General features: G+C 44.6%; 1 non-coding gene across 1 annotated transcript; it reads right to left on the minus strand.

Annotated features, from left to right (window-relative positions):
• On the minus strand, positions 1,148-6,819 carry LOC102157657. Its single transcript, XR_002340870.1, has 3 exons — positions 6,351-6,819; positions 4,924-4,969; positions 1,148-1,391 (listed from the first exon to the last, which is right to left on the minus strand). It is a non-coding gene; the product is annotated as an uncharacterized LOC102157657 (transcript).

Below are 21,305 nucleotides of genomic sequence, written 5' to 3' on the forward strand. Positions count from 1 at the left end.
GGCTGCCACAGCCACAGCCACTCGGGATCCGAGCCACATCTGCAACCTACACCATAGCTCATGGCAATGCCGGATCTTTAACCCACTGAGTGGAGCCAGGGATTGAACCCGAGTCCTCATGGATCCTAGTCGGGTTCATTAACTGCTGAGCCACGATGAGAACTCCCCTTTAATCACTTTTAATATAAAACTCCATTAAAGGAACCTCATACATATTGCTCAAGGTCGCTCAACAGCAAAGGTTCAACTAAGAACTTGATGCTTTTAAAAAAGTGGGCCTTGCTCTTCACTCTCCTAACTTATTTTTTTTTCCTACCCTGGTAGTTTCACACAAAGAAGACGCACAAAGTAAAAGTATGACTGCTTCTTTCCAATGAGTGATTATTCTGGAGCACTGCTCAGAACATCTCCTTATTCTTGCTTTGAGCAGCATTAACCCAAAAGATCCCTTTAGTGTTTAACAGCAGAAATTGGGGTTCTCTCAAGAATGTTAAAGGTGACAAAAATATATTTGAAGATGCGATAGCCAGCTTCTGAGTTGGGGAAGGAGCGATAAATACGCTTTTCTAGGCTGGTGGGGGGATGGGGAGAAAGGGAAGTACCTCTTTCCGGCCTTGATAGGGTCTTTTTTTTAAAGGGCTGCACCCTCAGCATATGGAGGTTCCCAGGCTAGGGGTCTTATCAGGCCTACACCACAGCCACAGCAACACCAGATCCTTAACCCACTGAGCGAGGCCAGGGATCGAAGCCACAACCTCATGGTTCCTAGTCGGATTCATTTCCGCTGCGCCACAATGGGAACTCCCAATAGGGTCTCTTTTCATGTTTCTGTTGAAGCAGCAAAACCTGTGGGCCAGAATGGCTTCTATTCCCCAGTCTCCTCCCCGAAGAGAGAAGATAGTGAACAGAAATTTGAGCACACCGATGACTGTTCAGCTGCCACCTCCCCATGAATCCTTGTGAGCAGCCTCTGAAGGAGGATTCCCTTAGAGTCCAGGAAACTTCTTTGATGGATGGGACCTACTGATAGTGATCCAGGGATGTTGCCTCATGAAAGGAGGCCTTCTTATCATTCTGTTTAAGTGGCATTTCCTTAACAATTTCCATACATGCCCCACCTGCCCCATTTGACACACAAAGACAAATATATCAAGCAATTACCTCTTTATTGATAATACAAGTACAGAGGAGGTATGGGTGGCATTGAGCAGCCCAGGTATCAGTGGCACCAGAAGAACCCATCTCCAATTTGGCTCCTGAAAGAAGATGGTATTTTAGGGCTCATCCAACATTATGATGACAAGCTGGTCCAGGCTAACAGGTGGTGCATCTTGAAGCATGGCTGCTCTCTCCATTCTTCTATACTTGGCCCTCCTATTCTTAAACCAAATCTATAATCAGAGGGGAAAAGGGATTGGTTCAGTATATGGAACAGTTAAATGTCATAATACAAAAAACAGCATGCAATCTCATATGCCATTGAGATTTTAAACTGCATCAGGAGAAGCTATTTCCTTCTTGCTAAAATACCTCATGAAAGTTACCACCACACCCCCTCCCTTCAGCTCCCCCCCAGTGAGCACCGGCTGTGTGCCAAATTCTGGCAAAAACTTATTATTTTGTCTCTCTCCTCCCAATTTTAATATTTTAATTTTTTCCCCAGATACTGGATACAGGTTTAGCTTATGAGCTGTTGTACCAGGTCCTTGCTGTTAATACAATGCCTGGTAATGGGATAAAGAAAAGTCTGTACCCTGACAGCTGATCATCAGCCGTCTGGTTGCCTCCTGCCCCCTCCTTACTAGGGATGGGGTCACCTTGTTTGTAGGGGGATTTGGGCATGGTAAATAGTGGGCCCTATTTAAAGTCATATCGAGGGGAACAGCTCCCTATTTGAAAAGCCTCTCTTCAGTGTGAAGGAATTAATTCATAGGAAGGAACATGTTAGATTTTAGAGCAGAAGGTTTCCTTCAAGGATGTCTAAGGTGTCAGCAGTCCTCTGAAACCTCTTGAGAGTTAAAAAGGTGGTCCAGCAAGGGAGCCAAGGGGGGCTGTGACTTGTTTTACTGGGACGTGAGAGTTGCTGAAGCTCTGGACACTGCCTTGATATTTTAGCCTGTAGTGTTGAGGAAAGTTAAGATCAGCTCGACCCAAGTTAACAGAGATTCAGAGATCTTTGGCCACCCAAGAGTTTAGGGAAAAGAGGCAAACCATTGTCACCATTGTCAATTCTGCATGCTCCAGCCTGCCCCACCCTACAAACCTTCCTGGGCTCAGGACCAGGTCAGCTCACTCTGCTCTGGCTACAGTTCCCGGATCCTGGACCGGAGCCGCTGTTGTCCAGCATGGCAGGTTATCCTAGGCGCTGCTACTCAACCAGGAGGTCCCAATCAAGGTGGAACAGGCATTTTAGGAAGATAGTCGACAATGAGGGTAAGGGGTCATAAAATGGCTCCTCCCTAAATATCTGCCAACTATTTTTGCAAACAAACAACAAAACTGTCAGTTAGACTTCACTATCTTCTCAGTGTCCTAGTTAATGGGGTTTTATGCTGTATTTAAATCCTTTTGAAAGTTTCCAAACTGTAAGTTCTGAGTGACACAAAGGGCCTTCTCTCCCTGCCTGAGACCTCGTTTTTATTCTCCCATCTTAGGATTTGCAGTCTTCCTGCTGCATGGATAGTCTAAACAAGGCCAGTGTAAGAGGACTCATTTGGGGGGATCCAAACGTACCACCAGTGGTCAAATCTCTATAAGCGTAACCAGGCCAAAGCTGGCTGTGGTGTGGGCTCACATTAGGTCTGTCTTCCCAATCCGGTTTTATAAAACAGCTCTATTTGCAAATGAAAGGTGGAAAACCGTGTTTTAGGTTTCTTGTGAAAATTCACGCTGTGGGTTTTAGAAATAGAGGAGAACGCTAAGTTTCCCCCCAGATTTGTTTCCTGTGGCTCATATTCTCTTCAGAATGCCACTGAGAGAGGACTAGGTAAACCTGGGGACGGGGAAAAAAACAAGTCACTAAACCTAACGTTTTTCTTTGCCTCTGCAAATGCCCTGCCCAGCCTGAGAATGCGCTCCTAACTTCCTTCTTCTTCTTTTTTTTTTTTCTTTTTTCTAATTCCCTTCTAACCTTTCCAACCTGAGCCAGGCTTGTGAGCCCAGTCCGTGCCATTAGGATGCCAGTACTCAAGGGCCTGCTTTGTGGGGCTACTTTTCAGACACTCCTGCTACCAGCTCTGCAGCTCCTTTCCGTCAGTGCCCTCGCTTACACATGCACTCTGTGGCTAAGTTAAACAACTCATCCTGATTTTCCTTTTTTTGTTGTTGTTGCAAATATCTCTTTGATACAAATTCTGGTTTTTTTTGTTCACCTTTTGAGCCCAAGACCTACAAATTAGTCTTCACTATCTGAGGGAATGAAAAGAACTTGAAATTAATACAGCTGGTAATCTACCCTGAAATGAGGGCCATCCACCCCTCACCAAACAAATTCCACAAAACTCACCTCTTCAAAAAAGTACCATCAAAATGGAAAAAAAAAGCCCTTAGATGAGATATTCCTCAAGAGAAGTTCACTTATGCATTTAGCAGATTCAGTGTTGAAGCTGTATAGTATCTGTAAGGCCCATTTTGATATATGTAATTCTTCTCTAACCTTTTCATCCTTCTCAGGTCAACTAATATTAATTCAATATTATTCTTTACGCTGTTTCATTCTTTACAAAAATTTCCAAAGCTTGCAAACTTTCCCCTCATTCTCATCATAATGTGACTTATTCTAGCAATGTTTTCAGGTTGATACATCAGAGTATTTTAGAAAATTAAAATTTAGGGCCAACACTCTCTACACTGCCTTACCAAACACTTAAAAACAAAAGAAGGGAGTTCTCTTGCGGTGCAGTGGATTAAGAATACAGCATTGTCACTACAGTGGCTTGGGTCGCTGCTGTGGTGTGGGTCTGATCCCTGGCCCAGGAAGCTCCACATGCTGTTGGCATGGCCAAACCTCCTCCCCGCAAAAACAAAACAAAACAAAAGAAGGAGGACCAGGCAATTGGACTTTTAAACTATCTTCCCCTATGAGTCTTTTTTTTTTTCCCCTATGAGTCTTAGTTTAGTTTTACTAAACACACATTAGTTATCCATATAGTGTGTTCTGTGGATAAACTACTCCTTCACCCCAATATTTATAATTCACTTATTTAGCTAAGAGTTTATGCCTGCTTTTATTTTTTATTTTTTGTCTTTTTAGGGCACCTGAGGCATATGGAGGTTCCCAGGCTAGGGGTCAAATCAGAGCTGTAGCCACTGGCCTACGCCACAGCCACAGCAATGTATGATCCAAGCTGAGTCTGTGACCTACACCACAGCTCACAGCAACACTGGATCCTTAACCCATTGAGCAAGGCCAGGGATCAAACCTGCATCCTCATGGATACTAGTCAGATTTGTTTCCGCTGAGCCACAATGGGAACTCCTATGCCTGCTTTTAAATAATTTAATGCAATCTAACCCTTTTACAACCTGCTCCTTGTGCATCAATTTGAATACCTCCAAAGTCAGGCTGAGCCCCAATGCGACTCCACACACAAGTGCTCCTTAAAGGGCACTAATGTTAGAGGGAGTTGAACTTTACTGAGTATACACATATACATGTATAGAGAAATACGTATCTATATGCTTATAAAATACATATATATATATTTAATTTTGTGCACAGATTGGGAAAAGCAGTTCATTTTTCTTTTCTGTTAGGAAATCATGTTCCCTCTCGTAATGGGAAATATCTATAAGCTGGAGTTTACTATTCACAAAGACTACTAAAGTCAAAACTTATTTGCCAACATAAACAAAAAAGACAACATGATAATGTCTAGGACAAGGTATCCAAGTCCCAAGTGGCTTTTTTTCAGGTTTACTGACCTGCACTCTGGTTTCAGTCACATCCATGCGTCTTGCAAGCTCCCTTCTGAGGGGAGAAAACCACAGATGTTTAATATTTGGAGTCACGAATAAAATGAAATATATGGATATACATTATATACTTGCTTTAAAATTTTTATTCTTCCCTCAAGACCCTTCTAAATAAACTTTTTTGGTGACTCCTAGTTCCAGGCTTGCTTTATAGATGGTTTTGCCTCAAAATTTAAGGAGGGAATGGGTTGTTACTGTGTAGTGGGTATAGAGTTTCAGTTTTGAAAGATGAAGAGAATTCTGGAGATGAGTGGTAGTGATAGTTGCACAATAAGAATGTATTTAATACCGCTGAGGTGTACACTTAAAAGCGGTTAGGATAGTAAATTTTGTATTATGTATATCTTATCACAATAAAAAACTGAGAAAAAGTATAGTATAAAATGGGTAAAGGACTTGAATAAGCATATTAAAAGATGCTCAACATCGCTAATCAATAGGGAAATGCAAATCAAAATCACCATAAGATACCACTTCACATCAAGACAACTACAATAAAAAAAAATAGAAAAAAATATTGGCAAGTACGTGAAGAAATTAGAATCCTTGTGCACTGCTAGTGGGAATGTAAAATGATGCAGCCACTATGGTAAAGAGTAGAACAGTATCTGAAAAACTAAAATCAGAATTACCATATGATCCAGAAATTCCACTTTTGGGTATATACCCCAAATAACTGAAAACAGTGACTCTGTTATTTGCACACCCATGCTGATAGCAGCATTGTTCACAATAGCCAGAAGGTAGAAGCAACCCAAGTGGTCACTAATAAATGAACAGATAAACTGGTATTTATGTACTATGGAATATTATTCAGCCCTTAAAAAGGAAGGAAATTCTGACACATGCTACAACAGGTGAATGCTGGGGAAGTTATCCTAAGTGAAATAAGCCAGCTACAAAAGAAAAACACTGTATGATTCCACTTATATGAGGCACCCAGAGTAGACAAATTCATAGAAAAAGTAGAAAGATGGTTCAGGGGCTTGGAGGGAGAGGGAGGATAACGACTTGTCTTCTGCATACAGTTTTAGTATTGCAAGATGAAAAAATTCTGGAGATTGCTTCCCCGATGATATCAATATCCTTAACACTACTGATCTGGACACTTAAAAAACGTTAAAATAGTAAATCTTACGTTTACATATATTTTACCACAATTACAAAAAACAACCTGTGACCACAGTTTCCGGACCTGATCCATGTAACTACTGTAATGAAAATATTCCCGTTAATGGGCAGAAGGCATTCTCCCCCATCCTGGGGTACAGGTAGCTTCTGTGGCTCCGGGGGGGGGGAGCCAAAGGCCCCTGGAAATGAGTCCAACCACCCACCCCCGGGATCCCACCCAGGTGCCCCCAGAGCAGGCCACCTACCTGGTGGGCACGTCCGGGTACTGAGTGCGCTGGAAAAGGCCTTCCAGCTCCTGCAGCTGCACCGGCGTAAACTTTTTGCGCTGGATGCGACGTTGCCGTCGGTTTCTGGGCTGTGGGGCCTCTGCGGCAGGTGCCACTTGGCCTGGCTCCTCAGGCGGCTGCTCCCCGGGCCCCTGGCCGCCATCGCCACCCTCGTGGTCGCCGTCGCCTTCTTGGTTGATGTTGCCCTCATGGTTCACGGGATCCCAAGGCCTGGATCTCCTTCCTCAAAGTCGCGTCCTCTGGCTCCTGGCGCCGGACCCTGCACAGATTGAGATCTTATTTCCACTTCAAACACTCCCAGGCAGTAGTAGCCAGGGTCATGGTACTGGCACCTGGGTCGAGACGCCATGGCTGGCACTCTGCGGCAGCCCAGTGCCTCCTCAAGCTCTGAAGGCTGTGAGAGTAGCTGCCAGATGCGGAGGCTGGAGCTCTTTCTGCTGCCTGGTACGCGTTTGAACTGTCCCGCTAGGTTCAACGCCTTTGCGCTCCGCCTTGGACGATTGCTATTGGCTCTCTTTTTACCGCCAGTCGCGGGGGTGGGACTTGCTTAGGCGCGCAAGTGGCTGGGGGCGTGGCCAAAAAGGAGGGGCACTCTGGGAAAGCGGGGTGCTGGTGGGGGCGTGGGCGTCTGTGGAATCCGGACCCTAGTTTACAGTTCAGCTCACTACTCCTTACTCCAGCACAGTGACTGCCCTGAGGAGAGGGGCTGTACTGGGTTATGCAAGCTGATTTTGGGGTAGGGGAGAGGAGGAGAGCGTAGGGGGAAGGGGACAGGAGACCTCACACTAACCACAGGAGCCCTTGTGGAAAAGTTTGGAGACCCTCTCATAGTCCAACCACTCATATTTGGCAGCCTGCATATGCCACTGGTTAGAGTAAGTTGAAATGGAGCTCCCGTCCTGCTCAGTGGTTAACGAACCCGAGTAGTACCCATAAGGACGCGGGTTCGATCCCTGGCCTCGCTAAGTGGGTTAAGGATCCGTCGTTGTCGTGAGCTGTGGTGTAGGTCGCAGACGCGGCTTGGATCCCGCGTTGCTGTGGCTGTGGCTGGCAGCTGCAGCTCGGATTAGACCCCTAGCCTGGGAACCTCTATATGCCGCATGTGCGGCGCTAAAAAGAAAGAAAGAAAAGGAGAATTAAGCTGAAATGATTTTTTTTTTTTTTTGCCTTTTCCTAGGGCCACACCCGTGGCATATGGAGGTTCCCAGGCTAGGAGTCTAATCGGCGCTGTAGCCGCCGGCCTACACCAGAGCCACAGCAACGCGGGATCCAAGCCGCGTCTGCGACCTACACCTCATCTCACAGCAACGCCGGATCCTTAACCCACTGACAAGGCCAGGGATCGAACCCGCAACCTCGTGGTTCCTAGTGGGATTCATTAACCACTGGGCCACGACGGGAACTCCCAAGCTGAAATGATTAATTAGGGTGCTGCAATGATTAGGGTGCTGCTTGTTCTCAGTTCCTGAAGAGGCTGCCGTGCCCCCGAGGATGCTGGGAGTGGGATCTTGGGGGTGGGTGTGCAAAGCATTCTGGGTCCGATAAACTCCACAAGAAACTCAGTGCACACCTTGAGAGTTCATTAAGTGCCTTCAGGACTTCACAAGTGCAGTTTGCATCTTGCATTGTGCCCCACCCCTACGACTCTGGCTGCAGGTCTAACACACAAGCTCAGGGAGTCCTATGCTAGGCTCCTACTGTCAACTCAGGCAAATTTCCCCCTCTCCTCCTTCCCCCTCTCCTCTCCTTCTCCCCCCTCCCTGGCTCTAGAAATAGTGTCCTGATCTCTTGCTCAGGAAAAAAAAAGTAAATTTTGCTTGTCAAATAAATAAGAAGATCCAGGCCAGATTGAGGTCTCTGTAGTTCTCCCTTCAAGATGTGTTTTGTAGATGCTCTGGGAGGTATTAATGTCCCAAATATGAAAATACTTCTCATAATGGGCCCTGTGCTTGGTACCTTACATAATTTATCATTTTTACCGTCACAACCACTATGGTCTTCAGCATCATTTTATGAAAGAAATTAAACTGTTTTCATCGGATCATGGAGCTTAGGCACCTCACCTACTGTGTCTAAGGGATAAATGCCGCCTGCCTCATGTTTCTGGAGGATGGCTAAGAAATCGGCTAAAAGATGGTGATTAACCAATTAATTTTGAAAAGATGTCAAAGGATGACAATCCCACAGCCTGTTTGGTTAAAAATCAAGATATTTCCTCCTCAGGAGTTCCCATCGTGGCTCAGCAGAAATGAATCTAACTGGGATCCATGAGGACTCAGGTTTGATCCCTGGGCTGGTTCATCTGATGTTGCTGTGCGCTGTGGTGTAGGTTGCAGATGTGGCTCAGATCCTGAATTGCTGTGGCTGTGGCTGTGGCCGGCAGCTGTTGCTCTGATTTGACGCCTAGCCTGGGAACTTCCATGTACTTCGGGTATGGCCCTAAAACGCCAAAAAAAAGGTATTTTCTCCTCAGATTGGCTCTTGCTAGATTATGCAGGCCTCCTCATCTCTTGGCTAGATTCTCTATGATGAATTTTCTGCCTTGGAGCAGTTATCATTTGAAAGACCTACAGGAGTTTTCCTCATGGTTTACATTGGATTAGCTAAGAAATCTGACAGCTCAGGGAATGTACTCCCATGTTATCTAATTCCTAGGTTAAGTACTGCCTTACTGCCATACCAGCCACGCTAGTATTTATTTACACTTTTTTTTTATTTACACTTTGAAGTTAAGTTTCATGTAATTTTTTTTTCCTTTTTACAGCCGCTCTTAGGGCGTATGGAAGTTCCCAGGCTTGGGTTTGAATTGGAGCTGCAGCTGCAGGCCTACACCACAGCCATAGCAACTCCAGATCCAAGCCACGGCTGTGACCTATGCCACAGCTTGTAGCAACGCTGGATCCTTAACCAACTGAGTGAGGCCAGGGATCAAACCTGCATCCTCACAGATACTATGTCCAGTTCTTAACCAAGTGAGCCACCACAGGGACTCCAATGTGATTTTTGCTTTTTAAAATTTTATTTTTTGGCCATGCCTCAAGTTCCTGGGCCAGGGATTGAACCCACGCCACAGCGGCAACCTGAGCCAATTGCATGACATTGCTGGATCCTTAACTCACTGAGCCACAAGAGAACTCCTATAATTTTTATTTGTAAACTTAGATGGAGGGCCATTCTAAGCAAAAGTAGATGGGAATCATGGTCTGATGTAGATTTATGAGGGCAGGAGCACTGGAGCCAGACAGCTGGCATCTGAATCCTGGCTTTGTTTACCAGGTGCTAGATGGCTAATCTGATGAGCTGCTTATTTTTCTTTTCTTTTTTCTTTTTTCTTTTGTCTTTTTAGGGCCTCACCTGCGGCATATGGAGGTTCCCAGGCTAGGGGTTGAATCGGAGCTACCGCTGCCAGCCTACGCCACAGCCACAGCAAAGCGGGATCCAAGCCGTGTCTGCGACCTACACCACAGCTCATGGCAATGCCGGATCCCTAACCCACTGATCAAAGCCAGGGATTGAACCCACAACCTCATGGTTCCTAGTCGGATTCATTTCCTGCTGCGCCACGACGGGAACTCCATGAGCGGCTTATTCTTAGTTTGCCTTGGTTCAATCATCTTTAAAATGAGGATAGGAGTTCCTGCTGTGGTGCAGTAGGATGAATGGCATCTCTGCAGTGCCAGGATGCAGGAAGGATCTGGCATTGTGAAAGCTGCAACTGTGGTGTAGGTTGCGACTGTGGCTCGGATCTGATCCCTGGCCCTGGAAGCCCATATGCCTCAGGGAGGCCAAAAACAAGAAAATAAACGAGGAAAACAGTGATACCTACCACTTGTAATGGGGTGTCATGAGGATCAACTGAGGCGATAATAACAAAACTTCACAAATGACCGTATCATGCAGCCTCACATTTCATACTTCCGTCACTTTCATATATTTTTTTTTAATTCACAAGGGCCCAAGAGAGGAGGGAAAGATCGTTATTCTCTAGCAGTGTGAGGTGAAGATAGGATTTTTTTTTTAGGGCCAACCCGAGGCATATGGAAGTTCCCAGGCTAAGGGTCAAACCAGAGCTACAGCTGTCAACCTATACCACAGCCACAGCAGCTTGGAATCCAAGCTGCATCTGCGACCTCCACACCACCTCACAGCCACATCGGATTCCCAACCCGCTGAGCAAGGCCACGGATCGAACCCGCATCCTCACGGATACAAGTCTGATTCATTTCTGCTAGGGAACTCCCAATGTTGTGTCTTTTTGTATCACTATGTGCTTCAGTCAATAAGCCTATGTTGGCTGCTTCATATATGTGAGCTCTGTGCCGGGAAATGGGTCAGGAGAGGGTTATTTAACCCAACAAGTAGATCTTCCTAGGCCTATTCATTTTATTCCTAGAATCCAGAAAGTAATAATGTAATAATAGTTGCCGTGTATTAAGTTCCTATTCTGGGCCCAACAAAAGGACAAGCACTATAAAAGTTATAATCAGGTGCACAGCGGGGTCTAATTCATATTTTTTTGTCTTTTTAGGGCTGCACCCACAGCATACGGAAGTTCCCAGGCTAGGGGTCTAAGTGGAGCTGTAGCCGCCAGCCTACACCACAGCCACAGCAACTTGGGATCCGAGCCACATCTGTGACCTACACCACAGCTCACGGCAACGCTGGATCCTTAACCTGTTGATCAAGACCAGGGAACCCATGTCCTCATGGATGCTAGTCAGGTTTGTTAACCACTGACCATGATGGGAACTCCTTATTCATATTTTAACAATTAGATCACTCTGGCTCCCAAGTGGAGAAGCATCCTAGGAGAAAAAAGGTGAAGGCAGGGAGGCAGGAGGCTAATATAACACCCCACCTTAAGATGGCAGTGCTTAGGTTTAAGGCATGTAGGAAAAGTGAAAGGTTCGGGGAGGTGTTTTTGAGGCAAGTCCAGAGGATATGCTGATGGATGTTTGAAGTTGGAGAAAGAGAATGAGACAGCCGACCTGCATTAACTCATTGAACCCTCATAAAACCCCTATGATGTCACCACTCTTAGTCTCCCCACTTGTCCGGTGAGGAAGCTGAAGGTCAGACAGGTTCATGCCTTGGTCCACAAAACTCTGCGAGTCAGGCTTTGGACCTGCTCTCCTAACTGCCTCCTCCCCATGACTAGTGGCCTTTTTTTCTTCCCACAATGTACCTCTCTTCCTATTTTCTTTCTTTTTTTTGTCTATTGTCTTTTCTAGGGCCACACCTGCAGCACATGGAGGTTCCCAGGCTAGGGATCCAATCAGAGCTGTAGCTACGGCCTACACCACAGCCACAGCAACATGGGATCTGAGCCACGTCTGCGACCCACATCACAGCTCACGGCAATGGCAGATCCTTAACCCACTGAGCAAGGCCAGGGATTGAACCTGTGTCCTCATGGATCCTAGTGGATTCGTTTCCACTGAGCCACGATGAGAACTTCCTATTTTCTTTTTTTCTTACCCCATTTCTTTATTTTTTGTCTTCTTCTTCCCTCCTCCTTGACTGAGGATAGATAAGATTGTGTTTAGTCCAGAGGGCGTCAGTCAGTCAAAGAGGCAAGTAACCGAGTCCTAGGTCAGGCTGATGCCCTGATGCTGCAAAGGGCAAGGGCCTTTCTCTGCTCAGAATCACCACAAAGACCATGGTTTCCAGTATTGCCTCTCTTGGCAAGCTTCAGACTTGCGTCTGCCTCTCCATTTAACGTGCCAAAAATGTAAAAAAAAAACCCAAAAAACAAAAAACAAAACAACGAATAACCAGTATTTGTAAGTACACAAAATTTAAAAAAGAATAGGGCGCTCCCATTGTGGCTCAATGGTAATGAATCCAACTAGTTAGTATCCATGAGGATTCAGGTTCGATCCCTGGCCCCACTCAGTGGGTTAGGGATCCGCAATTTTCATGAGCTGTGGTGTAGGTCACAGATGTGGCACAGATCCTGAGTTGCTGTGGCTGTGGTGTCGCCGGTGGCTACAGCTCCTATTCGACCCCTAGCCTGGGAATTTCCATGTGCCATGGGCGCAGTCCTAAAAAGCAAATAAATAAATAAATAAGATTAAAAAGAATATAACACTGCTTCAGAGTACACAAGATCTTCCTAAAAATAAAGGACTTGTGAATTGTCCACCCTTAGAAAGGGTCTCTATATCCTTCCTCATGACAGACTCTCTAGGGGTTTTTCTTTGTGATTCGGCTTATTGGGGAAGGCTGTGTAATTATGAGTCCATATCACACAGGAGGAGGCCCAAGTCGAGTAAGCTGTCTGATATCCTGAATCTTTTTTTTTTTCAGGTAGAATACTTTATTTTGAGGGATCCATAATCTAAAAAGAATTCTTACAGTCTAACAGATCATTTCTTTTCAAAACCAAGAAGCATTTCATGTTAAATGTGTAAATGTTTTATATTTCAAAGGGAAAATAGCATTTTTTGGCCTTAAATTATTGAACTAGAGTTGATTTACAGTCTTTCAGGCGTACGGCAAAGTGATTCAGTCATATATATGTGACATATACATGTTAATATATATATATTCTTTTTCTGATTCTTTCCATTATCGGTTATTACAAGATATTGGATATAGTTCCCAGGGCTAGATGGTAGGTCCTTTATCCTAAATCTTTTTTTCAATGGCATATGGAAGTTCCCAGGCCAGGGACTGAATCTGAGCTGAAGCTGTGACCTATGCTGCAAGTGTGGCAACACTGGATCCTTTAACCTACTGTACCAGGCAGGGGGGATAGAACCCAGGCCTCCAAAGTGACCCAAGCCAATGCAGTCAGATTCTTTTTTTTTTTTTTTTGTCTTGTTTTGTCTCTCTCTCTCCCCTTTTTTTTTTTTTTTTTTTTTTTTTTTTGGTAGCACCTGCTGCATATGGAGGTTCCCAGGCTAGGGGTCGAATTGGAGCTACAGCTGCAGGCCTACGCTATAGCCACTCGGGATCCAAGCCACATCTGTGACCTACACCACAGCTCATGGCAACGCCAGATTGTTAACCCACTAAGCAAGACTAGGGATCGAACCTGCAACCTCATGGTTCTAGTCAGATTCATTAACCACTCTGCCATGATGGGAACTCCTCTAAATAGTTTTCAAATATTAACTCAATTTTCTTCACTACAACACTAATTGGGAATCCTATGCAATGGTTCTCGGGTGCACTAAGCATTGGGCAGAGGTCTGTATTTGTACTCTGACCTGGATTTGTCACTAAAATCCTGTAGCACCTGGACTTTCTCAAGAGGGGCATCAGGTTCCTTCCTTCCTCCCTCCCTTCCTTTCTTTCCCATAACTGTGGTGTATGGAAGTCCCCAGGCTAGGGGCCGAATTGGAGCTGCAGCTGCCGGCCTATACCACAGCCACAGCAACGCAGGATCCGAGCCACATCTGCGACCTATGCTACAGCTTGCAGCAACGCTGTATCTTTAACCCACTAAGTGAGGCCAGGGATCGAACCTGCATCTTCATGGATAATAGTCAGGTTCGTTACTGCTGAGCCACAACAGGAACTCCCCACATTAGGTTTCTCGCAGAATGCATCTGAGCACCCAGAGTGCTTGGCAGACCTGGCCAGAGGATCCTGCTCTCAGAGGTCCAGGTAGCACAGAGGGCTTTGACTTCAGCATCACTACAAAGACTGAAAGCAAGCAGCCTCCAGCAAATCATTTCTGTTTAATTGCTAGCTTCTTCAGGATTACTGGCTGCTGGGTATGGAGGACTGGGTCAGGAGACATATCCAAACTGCTCCAGAACTAGAATGAAGTCTCTCTCTTTCCTCTCTGTGCCCAAATCAGCTTGTAAAATCAAGCAAAGCCTCTTCCTCTGGGCAGACACCCCACCAAGTGAGGAGTACTGGGCTGAGCTGCAATATAAGTCCCATTCAGTATACTTCTACACACCCCACAGGCACACATGTTTTCTAAACTCATGATTTCATTGATCAGAAACCTTTAAGTGGCTTTGTAAAAAATTTTGTATATATACACACACACACACATATATATATACACACTCTTTAATAGATTGTTATACAGTATTTGAGTGAATAGTGAAAATATATTTGCTCTTAGAATCATGTGCGCTAACAAGAAATGTTACAAAGAAAATATCTTTGGAGTTCGTTTTTTTTTTTTTTTTTTTTGCTTTTTTTAGGGCCGCACCTTAGGGATATGGAAGTTCCCAGGTTAGGGGTCCAATTGGAGCTGCAGCTGCTGGGCTACACTACAGCTCAGGGCAGCGCTAGATCCTTAACCCACTAAGCAGGGCAAGGGATGAACTTGCATCCTCATGAATACTAGCTGGGTTCGTAACCCACTGAACCACAATGGGAACTCCCTCTTTGGAGTTCTCTTATGGTTCAGTGGGTTAAGGATCCAGCAGCTGTTATCACAACAGTTCAATCCCTGGCATCTTTGATAAATTCTGTCAGCCTCAAAATTTTTTAAGTATTTTTATGTGTTATAAATATATAACGATATATCTGTAAATAATATAGAAAACATTTATAATACTCTAAAATTATAACATTATATTCAATATTTATATTTTAATTATTTAATACATCATTTTAAATATTATATAAAATATATTATTTATATTTAATATATTATATCAAACTGTTATAAATATATTATTTATATTATGTAAATATAAATATAATATTTATATACTGTACAAAATAACATGACATTCTTTATACATATATAAACCTGAAGCTCAACCTGAAGCTGACATACTGTCACCGAGACCAGACACCTCAAGAGGACCTGTCTCTGCTGCTGGCTACACTTCTGGACCTGACCAGGGATCTCGCTACGGACGTCAGTGCAGAGATGCACAGCTCCATCAGCAGCACCGAGTACAGGGAGTCTCTCTGTGGGTGCAACCTCAATGAAACCCATAACCTGGGAGTCAGCAAGGATGGGGAAGAACAGCATGTTCGGTGCCTGGATGGTGGCAAGTGCTTTAGTGAACTCCAGAAATCGACCTTTCCCTGGGGCAGCAGAGCCGATAGGAGAGAAGGAGGAAATACGGTCCAAACCTAAGGAAAGAGCACCAGCACCAGCAGCAAAAGGCCATGCTGGCTTGGGTGCTCCTGGCCCCACGGACTGAGGACCTCAGGAGCGCTGGGCTGAAGCCCAGGCAGCCCTGGGACAGGCAGCAGGCCCTCTACGACACCGCTTTCACCTCATTGCAGCTACAGGACCACAAGAACATTTTACAACAAATTTCCTGTCAGGACAAGTTAGCAAGGTAAGTGGCATGCTCAGGTGGCCTCCACTTTCCGGGAGGCACTGGCTGGGCCCAGGCCTCTTTCTCTCACCTGGAGCCTCTTTCCTCCTTTCCTAAGTGAAAGGCAAACTGGAAGTTCCAATGCCACTAATAAGAAATGCTATAAAAAGAATGCCTTTAATGAATCTTGTCAGCCTCAAAAATTTTTTAAACATATATTTTATATTTTATATAAATGCCATATTTTACATAAAAACTTGCCTTTAGGTGCCAGGCTGGAGGTAGTGTGTCCTGGCACCAGGCTAAATTTTTTTTGTCTTTTGTCTTTTTAGGGCCGCACTCACGGCATATGGAAGTTCCCAGGCTAGGGGTCCAATCGGAGCTGTGGCTGCTGGACTACACCACAGCCACAAAAATGTGGGATCCGAGCAGCTGTGATCTACACCACAGCTCACAGCAACACTGGATCCTTAACCCACTGAGTACGTTCAGGGAACCTGCATCCTCATGGAGACAACACTGGGTTCTTAACCTGCTGAGCCACATCAGAACTCCAGGCTAAATATTTTCATGCAGCATTAAAATGAATCAAACAAGGGAACTTGGGCCTGATGCTGTGTTTTTGTAAACAGCATTTAATTTGAACCAGGGTTGTGATCAGAGTGAGGCATGGCCAGTTGTGCAAGTAGAGGGTCAGATCCTCTCTGTATTTAACATTTTGATAATTTGTTCAAAATAATTAATTTTGATATTTATTTGGCCACACCCATGGCACGTGGAAGTTCTGAGGCCAAGGGATCGAACCCATGCCACCGCAGTGATCCAAGCCACGGTAGTGACAATGCTGGATTCTTAACCTTCTAGGCCACCTTGATTTTGATTTTTTTTTAATTGTGCAAAAAGTATCATTTATCGGGACTCCTGACATTGGAGGTCCCTTAAATTTAGTGTGGAGGGAAAACCATCACCAAAGCAAGGCCTCAAGCTAGATATTCCTGGATATTGTACCGGGGGGAGAAGTATTGTGAGATGGGTATTTAAAAGCAAGCATGATGAATGGAACATGGTGTATTTCATTTCATCTACAACCCCAAACACTGAATATTTGTGGTTTTCTACCTTCAGAAAGGAGCTTGCAGAGTTCCCTTTGTGGCGCAGTGGTTAACGAATCCGACTAGGAACTATGAGGTTGCGGGTTCGATCCCTGCCCTTGCTCAGTGGGTTAATGATCCGGCGTTGCCGTGAGCTGTGGTGTAGGTCACAGACGCAGCTCGTATCCCGCGTTGCTGTGGCTCTGGCATAGGCCGGTGGCTCCGGCTCTGATTCGACCCCTAGCCTGGGAACCTCCATATGCCGCAGGATCGGCCCAAAGAAATAGCAAAAAGACAAAAAAAAAAAAAAAAAAGAAAGGAGCTTGCATGTATGTGACTGAAGCCAAAACACAGGTTAGTAAAACTGGAAAAAATTATTTGTTGAAGCAGCCATTCTAAAACCTGCTTCAGGGTTTGGACGCCTTTGTCCTAGACATTTTTCCCCCTCTTTTTTTCAGCCGCATTTGCGACATTATGGAAGTTCCCGGGCCCGGGATGGGATCTGAGCCAGAGCTGGGACCTATGCCATGTCGGATCCTTAGCCCGCTGGCGCTGGGGATCAAACCCGCACCTTCACAGAGACAAGCCAGATCATTAACCTGCTGCATCACAGCGGGAACTCTAGGCATTCTTAGTTGTGTGTTTTTGTTGCCTTTTCCATGTTTGCAGAATAAGTTTGGAACTTTGGGTCTCTGTGGTGGAAAGTGGGATATGTAAACTCCTGCTTGTGGGCATTTCCTATTACCACAGGGAATGCGATTTTCTAAAGGAAAAAAAAAATAGAACTGAACTTCTAGTCCTTGCATACAATTAGAAAAAAATATATGGATAATACATAATTAATACATCAATGTGTTATATATAATATAAATAAATATGTGCATAGCTCTATGTAGCATATATATATATATATATATATATATATATATATATATGGAGGACTTCTGTGTGGAGACTATCTGTAAGATAGGAATAAAATTGATAAGAGGAATAAATGACATAACATACACAAGTACCCAGCACAATTCCTAGCCACAGAAGACGCCCTCAGAAATGTTCACTACTGTTACTCCGTAATATATCCTTATCACCGTGATATATTACCTGTGGAATATGTGGCATAATGAAAAGAGGCCCGATTAGGAACACACATTCTGGTTCTTTTAGAGATACACACTAAAATACTTACAGATGAGATGTGATGTCTAGATTTGCATCTGAATAATCCAGGGGCAGATGCAGGTGTGTTGGAGAATTGGTTGGGGTATTGATGAAACAAAGTTGGCTATGAATAATAGTTGAAACCAAGTGATGAGTACATTGGAGTTCATCCTGTGATTCTCTCTGCTTTTATATATGTTTGACATTACACATAATAAAAAAAACCCATGTTTTTGGAGTTCTCTTGTGGCACAGCAGGTTAAGGATCTGGCATTGTCACTGCAGCGGCTTGGGTGGCTGCTGTGCTGCAGGTTTGATCCCTGGCCTGGGAACTTCAGCATGTGGCAGGCATAGCAAACAACAACAAAAACACAAAACACATTTTTTTTTTCTGGCCACCCCAAGGCATATGGAAGTTCCCAGGCCAGGGACAGAATCTGAGCCAGAGCTGCAACCTATGCCACAGCTGCAGCAACGCCAGATCTTTAACCCATGGCACCGGACTGGGGATCAAACCAGCACTTCCACAGAGAGGAGCTGGATCGTTAACCCACTGTGCCACAGCGGGAACTCCCAACAACATGTTTTTAAATGACCAGGGTTGCAAACTCAAATGCTGACAAGGCCAGGCAGGTAGCATAAGAACAGCAAGGAGGGTGGGAACTGGCAGACTGGGGAAGAGTAAGGACCCTTCCAAAGGAGATGGCCGGTACTCAGCTCCAGCTCAGTGTTGCTGGGCAAGAAAGTTGGGCCAAGACTGCCAGGTTTTCCAGTTTTTCAAGGTTGGCCCCAAATTAAAATGTTTATATGAAACCTTCCATTCTTTAAATGTTGGCAACTGAAAAAGGTTTATCGAAAAGCATGCTGGCTGTCTAAAGCAGGTCTGCAGAATAGACTCAGGTTCAGCTGCCAACTTATAGCCTTTGCCTGAGAAGCCAAAGTTAAACAGTTTTCATTTTCTGGAGCAGAGGAATGTAATTGAAAGCACACCTAAAGCTAATAATTGGATGCCATTGTTCTACCCTGTAATTTCTCATCATAAGTCCTGCTCCTATATGTGCCTCAGTCTCTCCCCTCTGTGCCTACCTGTGAGTTTCTCTCACTTGATCCTTCACTCGACTTACCTAGTTCTGATCTCAAATTTCTGACCCCTGAGGAATAAGACATCATGATTGTCTAGGACAGGAAGTCCCACGGTAATGAACCAGGTCCCACTTGTCCTATTCATACTTGTGGGCACATTTTGTAGCTGTTATTTATTTATTTATTTTTGGCCCTGCCCATGGCAGGTGGAAGTTCCAGGGCCAGGGATCGAACCTGTGCCACAGCAACGACCCAAGCCACAGTAGTGACAATACTGGATCTTTAACCTTCTTGACCACCAGGGAACTCCTGTAGCTGTTATTATTGATAAGCAGGCATCTTGGGAGACTCTTAAGAAACATCATGCCTCAGGGACAAGGTAACAGGCTAGGAAGTTCATAGTACCCTGGAGAAGAAAAAGGGGATTTATGAAACTATCATCTCATGTGATCAAGAACATTTTCCCGAAGTTCAGCAACTCTTTCAATCTTCCTTCTTTTTCTTCTGCTATAGTAAGTAAACTTTTTTTTTTTGTCCTTTTGTCTCTTCTGGGGCCACACCTGCGGCATATGGAGGTTCCCAAGCTAAGGGTCCAATCGGAGCTTTAGGTGCTGGCCTACGCCAGAGCCATGGCAATGCCAGATCCCAGTCACGTCTGCGACCTACACCACAACTCACAGCAACACCGGAGCCTTAACCCACTGAGCAAGGCCAGGAATTGAACCTGCAACCTCATGATTCCTAGTCGGATTCGTTAACCACTGAGCCACGACGGGAACTCCAAGTAAGTAAACTTTAAATGTAATACTTTTTATTTTTAAAAAGTGTATATGGTATGATGCCAGTCTTATTAGATTCTCTTGCTGCACACACATCCGCATTTACCCTCTCTTCTTCATCCTTGTGTGCATAGGGATGTCTCTGGGAAGGTTCATCAACATCATCAGCCCTGATTATTTCATCTTCATGAGATGTGAGTAGATTAGTTCTTTATACTTTTGACCTTTACAGATTCCTTGAATTTTCATAACACCAATTATTATTTTATGACTAAAATAAAGTTTTATGTAAAGGAACAAATGGGAGTTCCCATTGCGGCTCAGCGGGTTAAGAACCCAACTAGTATCCATGAGCATGTGGGTTTGATTCCTGGCCTCACTCAGTAGGTTAAGGATCTGGTGGTGCCGCAAGCTGTGGCGTAGGTTGTGGGTGTGGCTGTGGCGAAGGCAGGCAGCTGCAGCTCGGATTTGACTTCTAGCCTGGGAACTTCCATATGCCACAGATGTGGCCCTAAAAAAAATAAATAAATAAATAAATAAAAGAAGTTACAGAAATTTGAAATTTTAAAAAAGAATCAATATTTTAATCTTGACTTTGAAGAATGGGAAATAAACTTGCATTGGCAGATAAAATGCAGGACCCTGACCTTTTTTTGGTCTTTTTTATGGCATATGGAAGTTCCCCAACTAGAGCTCGAATCGGAGCTTCAGGTGCTGGCCTAGCCACAGCTATAGCAACACCAGATCCAAGCCACATCTGTGGTCTACACCGCAGCTTGAGGCAATGCTGGATCCTTAACCCACTGAGTGAGGCCAGGGATTGAACCTGAATCCTCATGGATACTAGTCGGATTCTTAACCCGCCGAGCCTCAACAGAAACTCCAGGACCCTGACCTATATTTAAATTTCAAATAAACAAGCAGCGTTTTAGTATGTCTCAAATATTGCATGGGACATTCTTATGCAGAAATATATTTGTTGTTTATCAGCAATTAAAACATAACTCAGCCACCTGTATTTTTTATGCTAAATATTGCTACTGTAATACAAACATATTGTGATTTCCATAGGACATACTTTCAGTACTTTGTACTCTTCTCCCCATTCTAATTTATATTTTAAAAAGAGATTTTAAAAATATGTACTTCAATTTGAGCCATTCCTGTATTATACACACATACAGTATATATGCAGATATATACATAGATATATGACAGTATACACCCTATATTTTATACTATGATACACACACACACACACACACACACACACCGAACACAAAATGAATTGACTGTCCTGTTGAAATGGCCTCTCAGTGAAATATGTCCATCGCCAGTCCCTTCAGTTATTTCAAACACGGGGCTGAGAAAGAACACGGTCTCCCGTTCCGCTTAGACTCTCCTGAGGAACCGGAAGGATGCAGGGAACCGGTGGCACCGGTGACTCTTCCATGGATGCGCACAGCCCTTCCCGTCGTCCTCAGGAGCGCGCTCTAGGCGCGGGAAGGGCTTGCTCGACTCACCTGGAACCGTCTCCAAGGTTTCCTCTGC

The sequence above is a fragment of the Sus scrofa genome, chromosome X, assembly GCF_000003025.6.
Source record: "Sus scrofa isolate TJ Tabasco breed Duroc chromosome X, Sscrofa11.1, whole genome shotgun sequence".
In the NCBI taxonomy this organism is placed as follows: domain Eukaryota; kingdom Metazoa; phylum Chordata; class Mammalia; order Artiodactyla; family Suidae; genus Sus; species Sus scrofa.